This window comes from Cnephaeus nilssonii (assembly GCF_951640355.1).
Source record: "Cnephaeus nilssonii genome assembly, chromosome: 8".
In the NCBI taxonomy this organism is placed as follows: domain Eukaryota; kingdom Metazoa; phylum Chordata; class Mammalia; order Chiroptera; family Vespertilionidae; genus Cnephaeus; species Cnephaeus nilssonii.
The window spans coordinates 41,033,204-41,052,446 of NC_137079.1; the positions used below are offsets into that span (position 1 = coordinate 41,033,204).

At 43.9% G+C, this 19,243-nt stretch overlaps 1 protein-coding gene across 5 annotated transcripts in view; it reads right to left on the reverse strand.

The window, feature by feature from the left end:
• The window catches only part of FARP1 (FERM, ARH/RhoGEF and pleckstrin domain protein 1), a gene marked incomplete at its 3' end in the record, with an annotated part of 283,703 nt that overhangs the window by 151,375 nt on the left and 113,085 nt on the right, over positions 1 to 19,243 (reverse strand). The window lies entirely within an intron of this gene.

The following is a 19,243-nucleotide window of genomic DNA, read 5'->3' on the forward strand; positions in this document are numbered from 1 at the left end:
ATCCAAGTTCAGGGCTCTTTCTTGGGCTTTGAACTGCAGAAATTATTTCCCTTTAATTTCATATATCCATTTTTTAAAATATATTTTATTGATTTTTTACAGAGAGGAAGAGAGAGGGATAGAGAGCTAGAAACATCGATGAGAGAGAAAACATCGATCAGCTGCCTCCTGCACACCCTCCACTGGGGATATGCCCACAACCAAGGTACATGCCCTTGACCAGAATCGAACCTGGGACCTTTGAGTCTGCAAGCTGACGCTCTATCCACTGGTTAGGGCTCATATATCCATTTTAAAAATGCCACACACCCCCCCGCAAAAAAAAAAAAAATGGAAAGAAAAGGCTCTCAGTACAACACATACAACAGATACAGCTCTTCATTATAGCTAGAATTTTAACCTTTGCATATTTGATATGCAAAATTCCCTAATTAATGTGATGTCAACAAATCCAAACTGACCTTTATCTCTGGATTACCTGTTTAGGCTTGGTGGAAAATAAATCTTGAAGGTCTCCTGATAACTCAAACCATTCCTTAAGACCATGACGCTTTGCTGAACAAGATTAACAAGTCCAATAGGCATCATAAACTGACTCACTCGGCCAGCACAATATGGGGGGAGAGAGGAAGACCTGGGAAATATTTATCTGAGGAGAGGCAATACTTTCAAAGGTCATCTGATTGACACATTCAGATAATAAGCACAACAGGTGAGTCAGATGTAGTGACCCAGCAAACTTCTATAAATCTAAATGGCTGGCACTCCCGGGTAGCAAGGTTGGCAAACCTGGGTCATGTCTACTGCCCCTGCATCCTTCCCATGTCCAACGAGGACACCACTAACAGATTGCCTGCTCTCAACACGGTGCTCCTTCAGCCAACACGAATCAACTGGACTCGGCAATGAAATCAAAACCAATTTAGGATGCCTGCCCCATAATTTAATATCACTTTGAAAAAAACCACTCGCTAGGACTACTTAGAAAGAACACCAATTTATACCCAGCAAGAAGCCCAAACATAGATTCCATTCATTTCAACTAACAATGTACCCTTTTAGGTAAGAAGTGGACTTGCAAAAAATGTTTGAGGACATACATTTGGGGGGAAGAATGAAATACTTTTCACTCCTGCCAGAAGAGAAAAAAGAATTAGAAAGAAAGAAAGAAAAAAAAAAACAAAACAATCTCAAAACAGCCTTTGGTACTAACCTTTGAACCTTTTCTCTTCAAAAGTAATAATACAGATTCACCTTCATTTCAAGAGCTGGTTTGTGTCTATTTCATTATGACACTCTCTGTAAGGACTCACACAGAGAAGTGGTAAGGCATTGCCTTCACCTCGCAAATTATTTTATTAAATTAAGTAATATGACAACTAGGAAAGCCCAACTGCATGGCATGATACAAATAAAGTTTACAAAAATATTGTAATAATATTGATCAATATTTCTTGGATGCTTGATAAGTGAAGGTTGCCTTTCCGGGTACATAACAATCTGCCCTCATTAAGTTAGTTGCTTTTGAAGTTAATTGCTTTACCAACATGTCTTTAGATCAGCATATCCCCAGGAATCATCACATGCATCTACCTCACATTTGGAAACCCAGCCAAGATCAAAAGTTTTGCTGACTCGATAGTGAACATGAACAAAGTGGCCATCTTAGCGACACTGGGTCCAGCAGGAACCTTCTCTGCTGGCCCATGCTGACCTGATAAAACCTTGCTCTACCTGCCCCCGGGCTCCTCCTAGTGCTTCTGTCATTACAACATCCCTGGCTTCATTCCAACACACATTCTTGATAAGCTGTGAACTTGGAAATTCCAGTGACTTACACTGACCGCATTTCACATGGCCTTGACTGTTTCCTTGGGCCATTTGGAGCCGTTTCCTAGCCTCTCTGTGGGTGGGCTGCATTACACCTGGGAGTTTTCCCGTGGGCTCTGGGGCCACCAGAGGCCTGTCATTTGGTGCCACAGAGAAGGGTGACATTTCCTTAATGGTCTGGGTTTGAAAGTCACTGTACCTTCCATCAGGTGGTCTGGAGTCACCGCCTTTGAAGTAATAACCCCAAGCCTCCTGATGCACCTAGAGCAGTGTGTGAGGCAGCTCTGCTATGAGGGGAATGTTACTGGCTCCCGGGCATCCCCAACCCAGTCCTGTTCTCACAGGCCTAGTCAGCTTAGTAAATATTTACCCAGCATGCCTGACCCAGGCAAAAGCATGCTTACCACCCTTTGCGTGCTCTTCACACTAGAAAAGAAAACAATTCACTCTATTTAAACATAACTGATAAATAGGGCAATGACATGTCAGTAATCCACAATCAAGTTCAGAAAAGATCCCTCCATCTGGTCGGCTTTTATTGAGAATCGGAGCATACAATACACATAGGACTTTAAAATTTTCCTCCACCTCTGCTTCGTACATGTTATGGCCTCATTAATTTAAGCCACTCCATTACTTTCTTGTAAAACAGCTTATGTTTTTATTTACATGTCTTGGAAAGAAGCAACCATGTTATCCGCATGGCAAATCCTTAGTGTCCTTCATGCACAGTTACAAGCAGGATCAAGGTCTAAACCAAAGGATGCAAAAGTGAGCCCCTCCCTCCCATGCTACACCTACAAGATCACACCATTTCAGAAGACTGAAGATTTTCTTCCACCTTCCAGCACATTGCTACCTTCAGGCCCTGAGCTGGATGGCAATGAGTGTAAAGTATGATAATTTATTAGAAGGTGGCCGGAGGGGCGGGACTGGGTGAGAAGGGCTGGACATGCCCTAGAGCTCGAGGGCATCTGCAGCTCGCCAGTAAACCAGATTTGGGGCCAACAGTACCCCAGCAACAACATACCCATGGCTGAAGGTGGAATTGCACGGCCCTGCGGAGACATCAGGCTCCCTCCTCTCTGGTTCCAGGGTGTGTCACCTGAGAACCACCACTGCCAAGTCACCGCAGCTCGGCACCTGCTGCATTGATCATCTGCCCCTTGGTGGTCAGGGTGCGTCATACCTACCGGCTGGTCGGATGGTCGCTTAGCCTTTTATATATATAGATTCTAGACCAGCACCGTCCAATACGATGTCTTACGATGAAGGAAATGTCCATATCTGAGGTAATACAGCAGCCACGAGCCACAAATGGCTACCAAGTACTTGAATGTGGCTAGTGCAATTGCATTTTTAATTGATTTCCTTGGATGGTGCACTTCCAGACCATGAGATACGTATTCTTACTTTATCTAAACTAATGTGTTTTGGCAAATACATTTTCCCTTGTGGCTCTCCACCATCCTATTTCATTTTTACCAAGAACTTACTTACCATCTTCTATCACTTTTTAATTTAAGAAAATGTTAATAGTTCATTGGGAAAAATGTGAGGTGGATTAATATATGCACCCCTATGTTCTTAGCAGCGCTATTTACAATAACATAGATCTGGAAACTACCCAAGTGCCCATCAGTAGATGAGTGGATAAAAAAGCTGTGGTACATTTACACCATGGAATACTATGCAGCTGTGGAAAAGAAGGATCTCTTACCCTTTGAGACAGCACGGAGGGACAGAAGGGGTGTTCGGTGGGAAGAGATTAACCAACATTTACATAACCCATGGACACAAACAATAGTGTGTTGAAGGCCTGGCCAGGGAGGGTGTGGGGTAAGGAGGTCAATGGGGCAAAAAGAGGGACATCTGTAATACTTTCAACAATAAAGGTAATTTTTTTTAAAAAAGTTTAGGTTTCTAGTTAAAACCACTGATGCTCTATGTTGAATTCAGCGAGTCCTACTCCCCCCACCCGTGTACGATATGCTGAGATGACAGTGGGTGCTTTCACGGCTGCACACGCCAGGGTGCGTGCCGTGCTTTGTCACGGATCAGGAAAGGCCAACAGAAAAGCCCGACAAAGGAGGAGAGTCACATTTTGCTTCCTGCTCTTGAGAAAGCCTTTTCAACGTCCACCCACCCAGTTTAGTTTACTCTCCAGAGAGGTTCTTGTAAAGAACATAGACGCCATTGTTTCCCCCAACAACCCTCCTCACATAAGGCTTTGTCTCCATGCTTTCGGAGACAATCACTCTCCAAGGAAATGCTGCTGAGTAATTGGGCCAAATTGTATCAACTCGGTGGCGTTTACACAGACTGTTCCCAGAATGACGGAGAGAGGTGGCGGGGTCACCTAGCACCAAAGAGTTGAGACACAGAGGCCATGTCAGTCACCCCATCCCAACGGGAGAAAGCTCCTTGTGGCAAGAGGCGCCCCCCCCCCACACACAAATATTGGAGGATAGCTAGCGGGGGGGGGGGGGGGGGGAGGAGTGGGGAAGGGGTGAAAGAGAATCATGCTCAGTATGGGATACAGAACCTTCCTGGGCACGAAGAGCACCGGGGCCGGTGTGGAAAGTGCCCACTGGCAGAAACGAGCCCATGGTGAGCGTTCCTCTGGAACCCGCCCACAGAGCTGCTCTGAGCCCAACACTAGGTACGACCGGAGACCTGCCAGTAACGGAAAGCTGAGGCTCACCGCACAGACCTGACCGAGTACTCTCGAACATTAGGCAACCGGAATATTTACTTTTATATTCAGAGATATGCATCTTTCCAATTCCACGTCCCTCTGGTATAGAGCAAATAAAATAGATAAGATTCAGGGCTAACACTCTTTTCCACGTGTTCACTTCTTGGTCTTCCCCTTTGCAAAACTGGCAACTCCATGTCACCCACTGCTCGGGGCCAACCAAATCCTCCAAATCATCTTTGCTTCTTTCTCTTTCACACCCACTACCCAGTTCCGTAGCAAATGCTGTCAGCTTGACCTTCAAAATATATCCTGGACCCAACCACGAAGCACCACCATCAGTCTCCGTACAGCAGTGTTCGCATTGGCTTCCTCACCCAGGCACTACAGTCGGCTTACCTCAGTATCTGGTGTGATTGGTGCACAAGGTGCAGTCAGATCATGTCACTTACAATAAAGTCTCAACTCCCTCTCCTGGCCTACCAGTCCCCCTGTCCTTTCTCTGGGCACCACACCCCCTGCTATTGTATTTCTTGTTCATTCTATTAATCCACGGTAGTCGCCTTACTGTTCCTCAAATACACTGAACACATTCCTATTGCAGGGCCTTTGCACATCCTGTTCCTGCTCTCTCAAATGACTTTCACCCCAAAATGTAGGACTTGCTTCGCATTTCCTATAGGTCTCTGTTAAATATCATTTTATCATAGAAGCTTCCTTGACAAGTTTATATAAGATGTGGACACACATATGTCCATATGCATACCACTCTCTCCCTTGCTTTGTTTCTCTCCCCTCTCTCCCTTGCTTTGTTTCTCTCCCCTCTCTCACTTGCTTTGTTTCTCTTCTTAGCACTTAATACTACCTGGCATATGATGTATTTGGTTCTGTTTCTATCTTTTTCTAATAGAATATAAATTCCATGGGGGCAGGAGCATTGTCTATTTGGTTCACTGCTGATCAACACCAGGGCCTGCCTAGCACAGAGTAGGTGCTCAACAACTATCTGTGGGTTGGTCCCTTACAAAGCAGAATTCTATCAAAATGAAATTCATGTGAATGTGTAAACATCATGAAGAAGATTCGCATAAGTTATGGACCATAAAATTACAATTTAGTTTGTAGAAAGCAAACAAAGTTAAGACAATATCGTTCTGTATAATTGGCTCTAGATTCAAAATTACATTCTCTTGTTCCTCAATGAGTTCCTTCTCCAAGGCATTCCCTCCAGTTCTCAAAGTGGAAGACACACTTGCCCAACGGGGCCGCTCTGGTCAGAGAGGGACTCTGGCTCCCCTCGGCTCTATAAAACGAGGGGAATAAGGGTTAGTGGCTGTAGAAGGTTCTCTCCCACTTAAAAAAAAAAGAGCAATGTCCACGACACGTGTTTACATCCAAGGGTTGTATAGTCAGGTGTAAAAATGAATGTGCGTGCGGGTTGTGTGAAAACCATTTACCTCCCTGTCAGGAAGTCTATTCAACAAACCCTGAGTTTCCTCCTTCTCTAGCACCAGCTAGGGGGCTTTGTGTTCCTCCGGACCTGCTCCTAGAAGGCTCTAATCTCCGTGAAGACAGCACTCTTGTCCTGTAGGCTCACTTGTCTACACTCAGGGCTTCACACAGAACCCAGAACATTGCATGGGCTCAAATAAATGTCTGCTGAGCAATGAAGATACCAGTCCAGAGCTGGGAGCATCTGACGGTTAAAACATTGCCTGGGCTCAAATAAATGTCTGCTGAGCAATGAAGATACCAGTCCAGAGCTGGGAGCATCTGACGGTTAAGAACCGTCCCCAGTAACCCTTCGATGGCGAGACTCTACGGCATGTTAGACATCATGGGGACATGATTGCTTTTACTTTTTAGAGAACGTTGACCACGTAGTGAAGTTTTTCCCATTTATTTCCAGGACAGAAGTACGTATGTCATTGATGGTTCCCGTGCTCTTTGTGCACGAGCTAACTTTAATTCCATCTCATCAGATACCTTCAATAATAGATGTTGACAGTCCCAGATGCCAGGCCTTTGGCAAGAGCATCTGCTTATCCCCTCAGGATTAAACTAAACAACTTAATCTCCAGGATAACAGGTCTTCCAGGGCTCTGCAGAAGAAAAAGCAAACGGCACAGACCAGGCCAATGGCCACATGAGAATAACTGTACTCGGAGTATCTGTCTGGTCAGTGATCTCCTTGTGAGCAGGAACCTTTTCTCATTCATCACTGACCCAGGTTCCTCTCATAGGATCTACGCATGGGAAAAGCTCAATGAAAGCTTGAAGATTGTCACAGGACGTGGCAAGTACTGACCAACTGAAAATTAGTAGTTAACCGAACATTTGATAGATTGTTTACTACATAAGAATGGCTCAAATAAATGCTTCTCATGTTGGGAACAGATGTATTCTTTTAAGCATCATACTATGTGTTACAGGAGCTCACATTAAGTGTATGATCTTACACACCATGCATGTGGCCAGATTTGCACTCCATAGGAATGAAATTGCTTTCTATCTCATGGGTAACCTGTTAGAATTTCCCATGTTGCACTTAACTTAATTTGGATATTTTGCATTAGCCAAAGTCACATTAAAGTTAACTCTTTGGAGAAAGGCATGGCTGGATTGGCTTGCCCGTGGGTACACATACCAGACCAAGCATGTGTCTGCCACCAGATTCATCGCGCTCCCTTGATTCTTGGCACGGGACTAAGATAGAAGAAAAGTACATTCTGATGGTCTGCAGAATCAACCGCAATGGTAACTGACAGCTGACAGTGAATAATATTTGGGTACACAGGATCACAAACATTAATGTTATAAAATAAAATAAAAACCATCATCCCACTGAGTCCAATTGCTCATACACAGGAAAAAAGCACCAGGACAGCAGTTCCTACACAACCCAGAAATAGAATTCGTAACATATGACGGGCTCAATGAAGACATCTGAGAGCTTGGTAAAAATAATTAATTATGTAATGGAAACCAAGCAGTGACAACTTAGAATCAGAAAATTTAAATGCCATGTAGGCCAACATCCCACCAAATACAGAATCTCACTCAGCCGATCTCTGACAGGGGTTGAGGTGTCTACTTGAACACTTACAGAAACCAGATGTTACCACCTCCATCAACACAATGGTTCCATTTGTAGGCATCCCTTACCACTCGGCCTACTGAGCACCTATTATATGCTAAGTGTTGTGCTCGTTACTAAGGATAGATTGATAGAAGACATCATCTCTGCCCCCAAAGGTCTCAGAATCTACTGGAGGAGAAAATAAATATTGTGTGGGTGAACTGATCAGTGATGGGGCACAGAGAAGCTATGGGAGGACAAAGGAGAAATATCACACCTGAAAATCAGAAAAGGCTCACAGGAAGTGACTGTGTGAGCTCCATACTTAAGTTTGCCGAAGAAACAAGGGGCCAAGACATTCCAAAACAGCACATTCCAAGGAAACCTAGGAAGTGCAGTGAGCTTGGGAGATCTGTCAGCATCTTAGCAGGTCCCAGCCAGTTCATGAAGGGCTTTGTATACAGGCTAAGGAGTCTGGGTTTTATTCCAAAGATAAAAGAAAACCACAGAATGACATGCTCAGATATGCCCGGTCACAGCCCTAACACCACTCAACATTCTTGGTTGTGCTAGATGAATGTCGGTCCTCCCCCCCATAAGCCTAAAGCTCCATGGGAGTTGGGATCCAGTCTGTTCTGTTCACCCATGTGTCACCACTACCTAGTAAAGTGCCTGGGACAGGCAGGTATTGAGTACACAGTGAATGGGTCAATCAATAAATCAATCAATCAAACAATGAGTGGTCTCTGGGAACACCAAAGTAGGCATAGAAACCAACCATTCCATTGCCTGGTTATGGAGAAAAACCAAAGGTATCTCTCAGGTATAGTCTGGGTAGCTGGGTGGAAGGGACAGTAATTTTAGGAAATTCAAGAACAAGGTATTAAGGACAAGTGAGGGAGAGTAAATTCAGTTTTAGACATACTGACCTTGGGGTATCTAATATCTAAGGAGAAACAAAGGGGCGTTAGCCAGTCATACATGGGTCTGCTTACAGACAGAGGGAGGAGTGGCCTTAAATAAATATAGAAGGCCACTTAAGGGCCATGGAGGGGGCCCTGAGGCCACGGGTGAAGACACAGTAGCCTGGAGAGAGGATTCAATCTAGACTGAAAACTGGGATGGTTTTGTGTCAAATAACTCCCATCAAATTTCCTATTATCATCACAAATGATCGTTGGAAAGCAACAACTGATCTTGCTGAGCAATTTGCTATGAGCATTTCCTTTGCAACTTCTAAGATTGCTCCTAGCTGAAGCATGAACTAGACTGTGTCCATAAAAAGATGACAGCAATTTGCATGCTGGCTATTGGGTTAAAAAGGAGTTGAAAACAAATATGCATAACAAAATTACCCCAAATGTCTTATGTAAAAAGGACTGATGAGGACTCTTTTCATTACAACCAGGACCCACTTAGGTTTTGAGTTTCTGTGAGAACAAGGGAGCAGATGATAGGACAGATACAGGCATGTTTTGATGTCTAGCAAGCATCTGGCTTTCTCAGATGGAGCAATGACATCACTGAGCAGCCGTGCGTCTTGCTGGAGCCCCTGCGATGAAGAAAACTGGCTCAGAAAATTCTGAATGAAATAAATGAATAGCTAATCCAGTAGTAACGGAAATGGGACTATTGAGAAGAGGTTAGGATTCATGACTAGAAACTCTAAATTAATCTGTTTTATTCCAATTTTGTCAATTCCTTATAAGTTAGATAGTCTCCAGGTTGGAGGGAGGAGGATTCTATTCCAAATTAGAACAAATTTAGGAATAATTTTAAAATGTGTACATGTTGCTCTTTTTTAAATTTCTTCAAAATTAAAACAGCTTTGTTAAGTCTGACCAAGGGAAATGTACACTGTTATAACCTAGATCACCTACTTTATTGAATGGAATAATGTCCATGAGAACATTACTTTTTAGACACTAAATAAAAATAATTGCACATTTTTTCAGAGTAGCAACATGGAGGCAGCTTTCAAAATCTTTTGTACTGAAATCAGGTCACGAGCCAGACCATAATGAAGACAAAGTCCATGTGGCTTTCAGACCCCGGGGAGCGCATCGAGGAACGGTGTTTTCCCATCTATCCAACAGGGAATGAGTACTCTGAGCGTTAGTGAGATGTGCCTTAGCTGAAGGAGAGTCATAGCCAGTAATTCACAATGAAAGAGTCATTTCTGTGCCTGGTTTTCATCTCACACGTACTCAGATTACCCTGAGGCACACCGAGAGCCTCTGAATATCAAAAGTTAGGCTTCTCAATTCATTATGAGACAAACTTCACTTGGAAATACAACCAGGAAGAGACACTGAGGAAGAGAGGGAGTCTGCAATCTACATAAATAACTGGGAATCATCATTCTGGAAAGTCTAGGAATCCCTACTGTAGCCAGGAGAATGATAAGGGCAAGCTGTTCATTCAATTAATTGCTGAGGTTGTAAAAAATTCTGGCTATTTTTCCCCAAGTATCCTGTGTCTGCCCAAGCCAGCTTAGCCACCTGGTCCTTGGGGTTCATTTTCTCAGGTTGGTGTGAACATTTAGCATGCAATTAGCTTTGTTGCCTAGAGAGGTGACAGCAGGGCTGGTGCAGGACATTGGTAGGAAAAATTATGGTGTATGTATCATCTCTGACTTTTAAAGACATCTATACAAAGAGGGCAGGTGGTGGCAATGGTTAGCCAACTGCGGACCAAGAGAGCTTTCTGTAATGATGGGAATGTTCTAGATACTTACCAATATGGTAACCACTGAAAACTTGCAACATGGCTTGTGTGATTTGGGAACTAGCATTTCAAGTGTATTTAAATAGCCACATGTGGCTTGTGGCCACCATATTACAGTGTAGATTTAGAAGATACAACCTACATTCCTTGTCAAGCGCCCACTCAAATATGAAATTCTAACCTTGAACGTTTTAGGATTATTTAAGAAAGGTGTACATCCTTAGGTATAGCCAGCAAAAAACTGTATTTGGGCCAGTGTGTCCTATGAACAAGCTAATTAATTAACCTTCATATTCAGAGATATACAGGCAACCCAACTGCACAAATTTTCATTTAAGCTACATCAATGATATAAATGCACAAATCTTTAGTTTTATTTCTCCAAAGGAAGTAAAAGCAAATATCTAGACAAATAATACTGAACAGGCTGATAAAATTAGATGGTTTATTATTTTAAGAAAATTAAGATGAAAGAAAAAAAAAAACAATGCCAGAGAATCCCATAATGAATCTCAGGCTTAGCTGCTGTCACACCATGTGACTTGAATCCTGTGTGGTCCTGGGGCCTCTCCTTTCTCACCCTGCCTCTCTACCAGGTCTTCTGGGTGATCACACCAGCACCTCGGTAAACTCTGTTGGTTCCTTAGGCATTCAGAGGAAATGCTAAGGTTTTAATCACCAGGCGTGACATTTTCAGAAGAAACACTTGCTGCTTTCTACTGTTCTGAAGAGCATGAGGTCAAAAGCCCCAAGCAATTTTAGACTTTCTTGACATTAATTTTGCATAAATAGCTTCCTCTAAAATCTCTCTTTTGGTTTTCTCCTTGGAATGAATTAAGATGTCCTCATTTACCTTATGAAAATTTTCAACTAAGTCAAGTTACCAGACAGACATTTTCTTTCACCAAAGCACATACACAGATTACAGCATTTATGTAGAATTATCCTGTTTAATCAAGAAAAATTATCCTTTTTAAAGTATAGAAAGACAAATCCTCTCAGGTGCACATAAAGTCCTTCATTATACAGAAAAATGCATAATAACATGTGCATATTTAACATAATTACTGTAGTGAAATGCATCTTCTAAGATAGTAGGTACAATAGCATCTCATTTATAGCAATGTCAAAAAATACAGCATTCAGAAGAGAATTTTCTAAAACTTCCCTATTAAGTTCAAATTTCTTTTAATTCTCTTTGATAGAAATCATTTCTAAATATGTTTATAATTCCTTGATTTCAGAAAGAACTGAATTTCAAACTTGTCATGGAACATCCATTATTATGATTACTAGAGGCCCGTTGCAGGAAGATTCCTGCAATAGGGCTTCCTGCGGCGGTCTCCGCCACCCCGCCTGCTTCCCTCCCTTCTCCCCCGCCCCGCTTGCTTGCTTCTCCGCAGCTTCGCTCCCTTCTGCAGCGCTTGGCTTCCTTCTATGTGGTCTTCAGTCTTCGCTCTGTGCCTGGATATGCAAATTAACCACCATCTTGGTTGGGTTAATTTGCATGCCCGCTCCTGATTGGTTGGTGGGCGTGGCATGTGGGCGTAGCGGAGATACGATCAATTTGCATGTTTCTCTTTTATTAGATAGGATTATTACTATTCTGACTATAGTTTCTCACTCTCTGTGCCTGCTTTTTTAGTTCTCTTTACTTCTTCAAAGTCAGCAGCAGATATCAATTCTCACAGCTTGCTTTGCCCCATCTCCTGATTTATGGCTTCCAATTTCCCATGGAATAGGAGCCATAACCAGGCCTGTGTAGTTTAACTGAGTCAATCATTCTTTGAATGAGGAACTAAAGGGTACAGGCTGAGGGACAGAGGATTTCTGCCCAGTGAGGCACTCACAGGTTCCTGTCCCACCCTCCATCCACGTCAGAATTTGACATGTGCTGAAGTAGAGGATGAGGCCAGAAGTGTGGCCTCCAAATAGCAACTAACGTCCAAATTGCAATTAATACAAAATTAACTGGTTAGTTTTACTGTTAGCCAGAATTAAGTGGACCATATAATTCTTGTAATATTATTATTAAGAGAGACGCATAGCTCATTAAAAGCTTAAGAATGCCTGTGCCATAAATTTTCCAAAGCCAAAGGCTTTATCATCTTTAATGGTGACCACACAGCAAATTCTCTGTTTGTAGTTAGCGCCCTTTAATTTTTCCTGTTAAAATCAGCTACTGCGTAAAGCATTTTGGTGGCCTGCTTTTAGCGACTTTCTTGTGCTGGTTTTATAGAAAGGTGAGGACCTGGAGTGTATGTGGTCTGTACCTGAATGCAGGGCAATGAGAAAACGCAAGCCAGAGGGCACTATACAGGGTAGGGCAAAAGTAGGTTTACAGTTCTTGGGATGGAAAATAAAACAGTGATTAACAATAATACAAGAGTAAACTCTGTTTCGTGTACTCACAGCTGTAACCCTACTTTGCCCCACCCTGTACTGAAGAGAATAGCAATGAACAGTTATTGCTCTGAAAACTCTAAAACAAATTATTTTTATCAGTTGTTATCAATAAATGTAAATATTCTTTTGCTTCTGCTTTCATTATTTAAAATAATTGTCAAAAGTATTTTTTAGTATTATACAAAGTCCTTTAAAAATTTACTCCTAACAAAGGCAACTCTGTCTGTATTTTTACTTTTCTTACTGAGAACCCAGTCATCTATAGTCTATGATTAAAATATCACGGGCCCTAAATGAGTGGGCTAACAGCCCCCGGAATAAGAATATAGTATTTTTGTAAAAAGAAAAATATGAGTGGAATCAATGAGACTGAGCAATCAATAAACAACTATAAGGGATAAAAAGTCCAGGCAGTCGGATTCTCTGTAAAATTCATTATTTTACCAAATTTAGGATTTAAAGATTGTGCACAAACAGAAACCAGCCAAGACTTAGGTTTAATGATGAACTTGTCCATGCTGCCCTTTCACCAAATGTAGTCACCAAGTGCACCGGGCACTCACTGTCCTGCCAGGCACCATTCAGCTTTGCGGATCCAACACAGGAACAGACTGGGGGCACCCAGGAAGGACCCCTGACCATCCTGGGTGGGTCGAGTGGGCTTCCTGCAGGGTCATCTCAGCCAACACAAGGAGAGAGCCTTCACGGAGCCGTGGCGGAGTGCAATTCAGGAAGATGTGAAGGAGGTAGGAGCGGGGGCCTGGGAGCTGGCAGGCCCAGCGGCAGTTCCGGGTATTTACTGAGGTGGTGGTGGGCTGGGTGAGGGAGGAGAGGTGACGCTGCAGAGACAACTGATCCTGAAGAAACACATTCAGGTGTGTGTTTCTTAGGGAAGCCATGGGCTGTGGTCTCAGATGAAGTAACGGGGGCGGGGGCGGGGGGAGACAAGAAGAGGAGGGGGAAGAAATGGAGGCCAGATGTATGGAGGGAGCAGGCAGAGAGTGCGCAACAGGGACATTGAGGTGACAATGGTTATCCCCTGCCAGGAAGGAGGCAGGGCAAAGGGAGAGAGATTGAGAATACCTGAAAAGCGTATCTGCACATTAGAGCTGGCTGTCTGAGGACATGGGTGGGCGTGTGAACTGCATCTCCACCCCACAGAGCCATACCCTCTGACCTAGGTCCTTTCTCGACATCACACATTCTGACTCAGGCCTCTCCGAGAGTACCAAAGCGGGGGGCAAGAGGGTGGCGGATAGCAGAAGACATGCCATCCATGGGGAGGGAAACTACTAAGATGGGACGTGGCCACCCCGTGTTACAGCTCAAGCAAAGCTCTTCTTAGGCTGTGCTGATCAAGCCTCGAAACCTGCCCTGCCCGCTCGACAGCCACTAGCCACGTGTGGCTATTGCAATTTCAATCGATTAGAATTAAGTAAAATTAGAAATCCCGTTTCTCCACGTGGACCACATTCCAGGTACCTACCAGGAGCAGCTCAGACACAGAACATGCCGTTCACAGCGGCTCTGCCAGGCATGTGGGGATTTGTTTCAAATGGCTTATGCACAGGGTGAATAAATTTAATGTTACTAATAAAAAGATAGACATTTCCCTTCACCATCACTGACTATTTCCACAATCTCAGTGAAGGGAATCAATGTAGAAAACAAATATAAACACCAACTTCGAAATTGCCTTGAATATATAAAATATGCAAAGAACTGCAATTGAAGCAATCCATTTCAAATGCCAGCACAGCTAGCTAAAAATATTTCCTATTGTACATGTTACAAACTTAGCATTTATTTACTATGCTGTCAGTGTGAATAAATAACATCAAAATGGTAAGAAAACATTGCTATCTAGTCGTGGTAGGCATCAAAAAGCTTTCATAAATGTTCACAATTCATGCTTTTAAATTTATGACATATTCCATGAAGCTAGAATTGAGGAACTGCTGAAAGCGGCGTTTAAAAACCATTAAATCTAGCAAGTCCCATGGGCCTTTTCAAATGTTTATTGCCAGATAATAGTAGTTATAGCAATAAATACATACTGGTAATATTCAAGTAGCTATTTGAATATACTCCTGAAAGGTAGAGACAATCCCATATAATAAAAGCCTAATATGCAAATTGTCCCCTCGGGCGGTTGTTCAACAGGGAGACGGGGAGTTTGACTGCTCGCTATGACATGCGCTGACCACCAGGGGGTGGCGTGGAACATGGCAGGCGTCAGTGACGCACTGTGACCTCTCACCGGCTACCTGGGGGTGGGGGTGACAGGGACGGAGGTGCAGTGAGAATGTGGGGTGTCCGCCGAGCTCACTCTCACTCCCCCTGCTACCCTCCCCGCAGGATGCCAGGGAACCCCACACTCAGGTGCTTGGGTGCCTGCGAGGAGCCCGCCCTGCACCTGTGCAGCCTCTTCCAGGTGAGCCGGGCTGTAGCCACCGGGACCACAGGGGCCAGTCGGGATCCCCGTGGGTTCCCGCAAGAACCAGTCTGCGAGGCTGGCCGGGAGAGAGCACGCTGCCTGCCCGGCTTCCATGCGGCGCTGCTGGGTGGCCCAGAGGCCCATGCTGCACCCCGGCCCGTGGCGTCCAGTTGTGCTCACCGCACGTCCGCATGGGGACTCAGGTGCCATGATTCAGGCCAAGGGAGTCTGTGGGGGCCCAAGGGCCAGGTGCTGCCCAGGGCCCAGAGGTCAGCTGGGACCTGCCCTTCCACACCAGACGCTCACTCGCACTTCAATCGCCGGCCAGGCCTAGGGACCACACCTGTGCACGAATATCATGCACCGGGCCTCTAGTATTCAAATAAAGTGAGACAATAGTCAAATAAAGTGCTACCTCTCAACCTCTCTGCACATTAAGGTCATCTGAGGAATCACAGTCACTCATGCGCACACCCACACCATTGCCCAGTCCCAGACCATGTCCTTCAGAACGGGTTGGAGGTGGGAGGCAGGGACAAGCACTAGTGTTTTACAAGAGCCCCCGAGGACACACTAAGATGCAGACAGGGTTGGAAACAACTGCTAGGGATTAAACAAAGCCTTCACACAGTCTTAGTGCAAACCATTAAAGTCTCATTAAGGACCTGTGGGAGAAAACAACACAGCCCTTTTTAACAGTCACAATATTTTTTTTAAGCTCAATTTAAAACAATGTCCTATTATCCACCAGGACACTGGATTTCAACCTTGGCTGCATGTCAGAATCACCTGGAAAGCTCTTTAAAAATACTGATGCCCAGGCCCCCATCTAGATCAACTGAATCAGGGTTTCTGGTGGTGAAACTTGGGTATGTGTGTGTTTTACAAGGTTCCCAGGCGATTCTAGGAGGCAGCGAAGATTGAGTATCCCTGCACCACATGAACTGAATGCCTTGTTCTTGAGAAATTGAAACATACCAAAACAAGCCCAAGGAAATCGGACTCACTCTACTGAATCTGTCCAAAGCTTTGCCACCACGACATGAATTTATCCTCAAGGCAGCACCCAGGCCCTCCACCTCCCACTTAATTCCCCAGCCCCTCCACCTCCCACCTCCTCACAGTATGTGACCAGAACCGGCACTCAAAAACAGCTCACTGGACAAATGGAAGCAAGGTATGTGGGTCTGAATAATCTTTTTACAAATGGTGAGTAAATGAAAATGTTTGTTTCTCAGGGAAACGCAAGAATTCTGATATAGCCTGGAACCATACCCCGTTTCGATTTGACAAATCACTTTGAATAAAAATAGATATTTGTATTTATAATGTTGAGGCTTTTATATCAATCAGCTTTTGCCATGAAAACAAAATATCAGCCCTGGCCAGTTTTGCTCAGTGGTTGGAGAATCAGCCCATGGACCAAAGGGTCGTGGGTTCGATTCCCAGTCAAGGGTACGTACCTCAGTTGGAGGTTCAACCCCCGACCCCGGTTGGGGTGCATACGGGAGGCAACCAATCGATGTTTTTCTCTCTCTCTCCCTCCCTTCCATTCTCTCTAAAAATCAATGGAAAAAAATATTCTTGGGTGAGGATTATCCTACCTAATAATAGACAAATATGCAAATTGACCGCACCTTCGTTACGTCCAAGCCACGCCCACCAGCCAAAGCCACGCCCACCAGCCAAAGCCACGCCCACCAGCCAATCAGGGTGAGTATGCAAATTACCCAAGATGGCGGTTAATTTGCATACACTGAGGGAGGGAGGAGTGAAGACTGAAGACAACTTAGAAGGAAGAGGGAGGAAAAGCGGAAAGCAAGGTGGCTGCCAGAGGGAAAGCCCGGGCGGGGTGGGGCAGGGCGGAGCAGGGCGGAGCGGGGCGGGCGGCAGCGGCGCGTGGGTGCAGGCGCTGCGGCCACAACAGCGGCGGCAGCAGCCGCTTGCAGGATTCTTCCTGCAAATGGGCTACTAGTATATATATATTTATATGAGAAAATCTTAAAATTAAGAAGAGAATAGCAAATAATCCTACATGTGAGCAGTAATGGGATCTTCTCCCTCTCCTAATCTCTCTTAGGCACAGTCTTGCTAGAAAAATACCCAGGGTGGGTGGTAGGTGGCAGTGGTGGAGTCCCTCTTCTTGCTCAGGGTTGGGGATAAGGACCGCAGGAATGGCATAGGGATCCGCTAAACGGTATTCAATTACATTATGGATTCATTCATCCTTCCTACATACTTAACCACCACCTAAACCATTGCACTAAGACAGGAAAATTTCATCTTTGGAACTCTTTGAATACCAGAAAGCTGACTTACTTTACTTCTGTACACAAAAATCCAACTGTAAAACAATATAATACACACACAAAAATAGCCATATTCCCTTTGCCCTAACACAACTATTTATACATTTGGTTACGTCTTCTATTTTTGTTCACTATAGAAGTGCAATATCGTCATACAATTTTTATAATGAAGATTTACATATAATCTCATATTCTGCTTTGATCAGTTACAATTGTGCTGTAATAGATGAATCAACCTCTGTATAAAGTAGGCAGAGTTGGACATAGTGCCCGAGGAAGAATTCTTATTCTGTAACACTGCTTACAAATCCTGGACACCCCGGGCAAACTCAGCAGGCTCTGAGGCTGCAAAGTGTCCTTTTCAGTGTCTGAAATACTCGGTAATCTAGAAACTGATCTCATCCTTGGCATTTAGGTCCTCATTCCACCAAGTACATTAATAACGGGAAGGCTGAACAAGTGCTCCAGCCTCCAGTTATCCTTAATGACACTGGTGACAGGCACAGAGCCATCAGCTGGGAGGGCCGCCATCCTGAGAATGTCACACAGAGCTGTCAACATCAAAGTGGGACTCCCTTGGCCGACAGGCCTGAGAAGAAGGAAGCCGGCATGGCCAGTGTCACTTATGACCTCTGATGACTACACCCATTGGTTGCATCCCCTGCCTCTGTTAGTTTCACATGCAAATCGGATTTTTTTTTGCAGCTTCTCAATTAAAACACTTTTAAAATGCATTGAGAAATTTAGGCATAGGGAGTATTTCATGTCTCTCAACTGTGTTTAAACTGTTACACAAGATCACGCTACCTGCAGCCCAGACAGTGACCAGGAGGTCAGAAGTCAGCCATTCAGCTTTATTCTCTTCTCAGGCCTGAACTTGTCGGTCACCAGTGCCAACCAGTTGCTGGGAAAGTGTAACAATTTTATACTAATTGTCACAACAGTTCAGCTCAGTCTTTAAGAGATTTAAAAAAAAAAAGGGGGGGGGGGCAATTAACTTTCCAAAATGTAAAAAAAAAGTGACAAATTACTCTATTTAGCCAAGCATTTTCCCAGAAACTTGTCAGATTTTGTCTTTAAGGAAACAATTAAATCCAATAAAAATTTTTATTATAGAATATTTAAAACATATACCATATTATCACCCAACCTCAACAAGGATCAACCCATGGCTGATCCTATTTTGTTTATAACATCCCTGACAACAGTCACACACACCAACACCCATTTTATGTGGAAGCAAATATCAGACAGCATTTATTACATGTATAAATAGTTCAGTATGTTGAGTCTGCTTTGAAGGGCAAGAATCTGAATTCACTTGTTGGTGTTGTTTGCAAATTTCTGTGACATTGGAGATCAAGCCAAGGCATTAACTTATTCCAGAACCACTAAAGGGAAACCTCGCCTGCCTGGGCCCTCTTCTCACAGCCCTGCTGTTACTTTGCAAAGATATTTGCCAGATGACTGCAGCCCTGTGTCACAAGCTAACTCACTGACTCACCCAAGGACAGCAAGAGGAACAGCTTGACACGCCTCGAGTTCGCTTTTTAATAAAATCATATTAGTTGGGAACTAACAAATCATGTTACAGCCAAGTATCTCAATTATCCGACCTAAATTAAAACCTCAAAAGAGAAATGAATTGATCTGAATACCAAATGTACCTGACGTGTAGATAAAACCCTAACATTTTTAAAGAGGTTTTTACTTACTTGAATGATAGTGGTACTTCTAATTTTTATTTTTGATATGTA